This window comes from Schistocerca serialis, unplaced genomic scaffold (genome assembly GCF_023864345.2).
Source record: "Schistocerca serialis cubense isolate TAMUIC-IGC-003099 unplaced genomic scaffold, iqSchSeri2.2 HiC_scaffold_1393, whole genome shotgun sequence".
In the NCBI taxonomy this organism is placed as follows: Eukaryota; Metazoa; Arthropoda; class Insecta; order Orthoptera; family Acrididae; genus Schistocerca; species Schistocerca serialis.
Window position 1 is genome coordinate 11,469,151 of NW_026047617.1, and position 5,911 is coordinate 11,475,061.

Genomic DNA, 5,911 nt, shown 5'->3' on the forward strand with positions numbered 1-5,911 from the left:
CCCCTAGAACTTAGAACTACTTAAACCTAACTAACCTAAGAACAGCACACAACACCCATCCATCACGAGGCAGAGAAAATCGCTGACCCCGCCGGGAATCGAACCTGGGAACCCGGGCGTGGGAAGCGAGAACGCTACCGCAAGACCACGAGATGCGGGCAACGGTAAGAAGAGCCAGTCTCCCTGTATTTAGGTCGGCATTGAGCCTTTTGTATTTAATTCCGATCCAATTTCTGTAATTCGTCGTCAATAAGAGGGTCCAAGGGATACAGTAAACCTGAAGTGAAGCATCGGAATCTATAACTAGTGTCACAGGAATGGTTCAAAACACAGACAGTAAGAAGAGGCTTTATTGTTGTACTGAAGTCGGCATTGTCCTTATGTATTTAAATCCGACGCAATTTCTGTGTTTCGTCGTCAATAAGAAGGTCTAAGGAATACAGTAAACCTGAAGTGAAGCATCGGAATTTATAACTAGTGTCACAGAAATGGTTCAAAACATAGGCAGTAAGAATAGTCAGTCTTCTTGTACTTATTTCAGCATTGTACGTTTTGTATTTAGTTCCGATGCAATTTCTGTGTTTCGTCGTCAATAAGAAGGTCCAAGGGATACAGTAAACCTGAAGTAAAGCATCAGAATCGATAACTAGTGTCACAGGAATGGGTGAAATCATAGACATTAAGAAGAGCCAGTCTTCTTGTACTTAAGTCGGCATTGTGCCTTTTGTATTTAATTCCGATGCAATTTCTTTGTTTCATCGTCCATAAGAAGGTCAGAGGGATACAGTAAACCTGAAGTGACGCATCGGAATCTATAACTAGTGTCACAGGAATGGTTCAAAACATAGACACTAAGAAGAGTCAGTCATCTTGTACTTAAGTCGGCATTGTGCCTTATGTATTTAATTCCGATGCAATTTCTGTGTTTCTTCGTCAATAAGAAGGCCCAAGGGAAATAGTAAGCCTGCAGTGAAGCATCGGAATCTATAACTAGTGCCACAGGAATGGTTCAAAACATAGACAGTAAGAATAGCCACTCTTCTTGTACTTAAGTCGGCATTGTGCCTTTTGTATTTAATTCCGATGCAATTTCTGTGTTTCATCGTCAATAAGAAGGTCCAAGGGATACAGTAAACATATAGTGAAGCATCGGAATTTAATACTGGTCTCACAGGAGATGTTCAAAACATAGTCAGTAAGAAGAGTCAGTATCCTTGTACTTAATTCGGCATTGTGCCTTTTGTATTTAATTCCGATGCAAGTTCTGTGTTTCATCGTCAATAAGAAGGTCCAAGGGATACAGTAAACCTGAGGTAAAGAATCGGAATCCATAACTAGTGTCACAGGAATGGTTCAAATCATAGACAGTAAGAAGAGCCAGGCTTCTTGAAGTTAAGTCGGCATTATGCATTTTGGATTTAATTCCGATGCAATTTCTGTGATTCGTCGTCAATAAAAAGGTCCGAGGGATACAATCAACCTGAAGTGAAGCATAGGAATCTATAACTAGTGTCACAGAAATGGTTCAAAACATAGACAGTAAGAAGAGCCAGTCTTCTTGTACTTAAGTCGACATTGTCCTTTTGTATTTAATTCCGATGCAATTGCTGTGTTTCGTCGTCAATAAGAAGGTCCAAGGCATACAGTTACCCTGAAGTGAAGCATCGGAATCTATAAGTAGTGTCACAGGAAAGGTTCAAAACACAGACAGTAAGAAGAGTCAGTCTTCTTGTACTTAATTCGGCATTGTACCTGTTGTATTTCATTCCGATGCAATATCTGTGTTTCGTCGTCAATAAGGAGGTCCAAGGGATACAGTAAATCTTAAGTGAAGCATCGGAATCTATAACTAGTGTCTCAGGAATGGTTCAAATCTTAGACAGTAAGAAGAGGCAGTTTATTTGTACTTAAGTCGGCATTGTACCTTTTGTATTTAATTCCGATGATATTTCAGTGTTTCGTCGTCAATAAGAAGGTCCAAGGGATACAGTTAACCTGATGTGATGCATAGGAATCTATAACTAGTGTCACAGAAATGGTTCAAAACATAGTCAGTAAGAAGAGCCAGTCGTCTTGTACTTAAGTCGGCATTGTGACTTTTTGTATTTAATTCCGATGCAATTTCTGTGTTTCGTCGTCAATAAGAAGGCCCAAGGGATACAGTAAACCTGAGGTGAAGCATCGGAATCCATAACTAGTGTCACAGGAATGGTTGAAAACATAGACCGTAAGAAGAGCCACTCTTCTTGTACTTAAGTCGGCATTGTGCTTTTTTGTATTTAATTCCGATGCAATTTCTGTGTTTCATCGTCAATACGAAGGTCCAAGGGATACAGTAAACATATAGTGAGGCATCGGAATTTAATAGTGGTCTCATAGGAGATGTCCAAGACATAGTCAGTAAGAAGAGTCAGTCTCCTTGTACTTAAGTCGGCATTGTGCCTTTTGTGTTTAATTCCTATGCAATTTCTGTGTTTCGTCGTCAATGAGAAGGTCCAAGGGATACAGTAAACCTGAAGTGAAGCATCGGAATCCATAACTAGTGTCACAGGAATGGTTGAAAACATAGACCGTATGAAGAGCCACTCTTCTTGTACTTAAGTAGGCATTGTGCCTTTTGTATTTAATTCCGAAGCAATTTCTGTGTGTCATCGTCAATACGAAGGTCCAAGCGATACAGTAAACATATAGTGAAGCATCGGAATTTAATACTGGTCTCACAGGAAATGTTCAAAACATAGTCAGTAAGAAGATTCAGTATTCTTGTACTTTAGTCGGCATTGTGCCTTTTGTAATTAATTCCGATGCAAAATCTGTGTTTCGTCGTCAATAAGAAAGTCCAAGGGATACAGTAAACCTGAAGTGAAGCATCGGAATGTATAACTAGTGTCACAGGAATTGTTCAAAACATAGACAGTAAGAAGAGCCAGTCTTCTTGTGCTTAAGTCGGCATTGTGCCTTTTGTATTTAATTCCGATGCAATTTCTGTGTTTCGTCGTCAATAAGAAGGTCCAAGGGATACAGTAAACCTGAAGTGAAGCATCGGAATCTATAACTAGTGCCACAGGAATGGTTCAAAACATAGACAGTAAGAAGAGCCAGTCTTCTTGTAGTTAAGTCGGCATTATGCATTTTGGATTTAACTCCGATGCAATTTCTGTGATTCGTCGTCAATAAGAAGGTCCAAGGGATACAGTCAACCTGATGTGAAGCATAAGAATCTATAACTAGTGTCACAGAAATGGTTCAAAACATAGACAGTAAGAAGAGCCAGTCTTCTTGTAGTTAAGTCGGCATTGTGCTTCTGTATTTAATTCCGATGCAATATCTGTGTTTCTTCGTCAATAAGAAGGTCCAAGGGATACAGTAAACCTGAAGTGAAGCATCGGAATCTATAACTAGTGTCTCAGGAATGGTTCCAAACATAGACGGTAAGAAGAAAAAAATGGTTCAAATGGCTCTGAGCACTATGGGACTCAACTGCTGTGGTCATACGTCCCCTAGAACTTAGAACTACTTAAACCTAACTAACCTAAGAACAGCACACAACACCCATCCATCACGAGGCAGAGAAAATCGCTGACCCCGCCGGGAATCGAACCTGGGAACCCGGGCGTGGGAAGCGAGAACGCTACCGCAAGACCACGAGATGCGGGCAACGGTAAGAAGAGCCAGTCTCCCTGTATTTAGGTCGGGATTGAGCCTTTTGTATTTAATTCCGATCCAATTTCTGTAATTCGTCGTCAATAAGAGGGTCCAAGGGATACAGTAAACCTGAAGTGAAGCATCGGAATCTATAACTAGTGTCACAGGAATGGTTCAAAACACAGACAGTAAGAAGAGGCTTTATTGTTGTACTGAAGTCGGCATTGTCCTTATGTATTTAAATCCGACGCAATTTCTGTGTTTCGTCGTCAATAAGAAGGTCTAAGGAATACAGTAAACCTGAAGTGAAGCATCGGAATTTATAACTAGTGTCACAGAAATGGTTCAAAACATAGGCAGTAAGAAGAGTCAGTCTTCTTGTACTTATTTCAGCATTGTACGTTTTGTATTTAGTTCCGATGCAATTTCTGTGTTTCGTCGTCAATAAGAAGGTCCAAGGGATACAGTAAACCTGAAGTAAAGCATCAGAATCTATAACTAGTGTCACAGGAATGGGTGAAATCATAGACATTAAGAAGAGCCAGTCTTCTTGTACTTAAGTCGGCATTGTGCCTTTTGTATTTAATTCCGATGCAATTTCTTTGTTTCATCGTCCATAAGAAGGTCAGAGGGATACAGTAAACCTGAAGTGACGCATCGGAATCTATAACTAGTGTCACAGGAATGGTTCAAAACATAGACACTAAGAAGAATCAGTCATCTTGTACTTAAGTCGGCATTGTGCCTTACGTATTTAATTCCGATGCAATTTCTGTGTTTCTTCGTCAATAAGAAGGCCCAAGGGAAATAGTAAGCCTGCAGTGAAGCATCGGAATCTATAACTAGTGCCACAGGAATGGTTCAAAACATAGACAGTAAGAATAGCCACTCTTCTTGTACTTAAGTCGGCATTGTGCCTTTTGTAAATTATTCCGATGCAATTTCTGTGTTTCATCGTCAATAAGAAGGTCCAAGGGATACAGTAAACATATAGTGAAGCATCGGAATTTAATACTGGTCTCACAGGAGATGTTCAAAACATAGTCAGTAAGAAGAGTCAGTCTCCTTGTACTTAATTCGGCATTGTGCCTTTTGTATTTAATTCCGATGCAATTTCTGTGTTTCATCGTCAATAAGAAGGTCCAAGGGATACAGTAAACCTGAGGTAAAGCATCGGAATCCATAACTAGTGTCACAGGAATGGTTCAAAACATAGACAGTAAGAAGAGCCAGGCTTCTTGAAGTTAAGTCGGCATTATGCATTTTGGATTTAATTCCGATGCAATTTCTGTGATTCGTCGTCAATAAGAAGGTCCGAGGGATACAATCAACCTGAAGTGAAGCATAGGAATCTATAACTAGTGTCACAGAAATGGTTCAAAACATAGACAGTAAGAAGAAACAGTCTTCTTGTACTTAAGTCTAATTGTGCCTTTTGTATTTAATTCCGATGCAATTTCTGTGTTTCATCGTCAATAAGAAAGTCAGAGGGATACAGTAAACCTGAAGTGAAGCATCGGAATCTATAACTAGTGTCACAGGAATGGTTCAAAACATAGACAGTAAGAAGAGCCAGTCTTCTTGTAGTTAAGTCGGCATTGTGCTTCTGTATTTAATTCCGATGCAATATCTGTGTTTCGTCGTCAATAAGAAGGTCCAAGGGATACAGTAAACCTGAGGTAAAGCATCGGAATCCATAACTAGTGTCACAGGAATGGTTCAAAACATAGACAGTAAGAAGAGCCAGGCTTCTTGAAGTTAAGTCGGCATTATGCATTTTGGATTTAATTCCGATGCAATTTCTGTGATTCGTCGTCAATAAGAAGGTCCGAGGGATACAATCAACCTGAAGTGAAGCATAGGAATCTATAACTAGTGTCACAGAAATGGTTCAAAACATAGACAGTAAGAAGAAACAGTCTTCTTGTACTTAAGTCTAATTGTGCCTTTTGTATTTAATTCCGATGCAATTTCTGTGTTTCATCGTCAATAAGAAAGTCAGAGGGATACAGTAAACCTGAAGTGAAGCATCGGAATCTATAACTAGTGTCACAGGAATGGTTCAAAACATAGACAGTAAGAAGAGCCAGTCTTCTTGTAGTTAAGTCGGCATTGTGCTTCTGTATTTAATTCCGATGCAATATCTGTGTTTCTTCGTCAATAAGAAGGTCCAAGGGATACAGTAAACCTGAAGTGAAGCATCGGAATCTATAACTAGTGTCTCAGGAATGGTTCCAAACATAGACGGTAAGAAGAAAAAAATGGT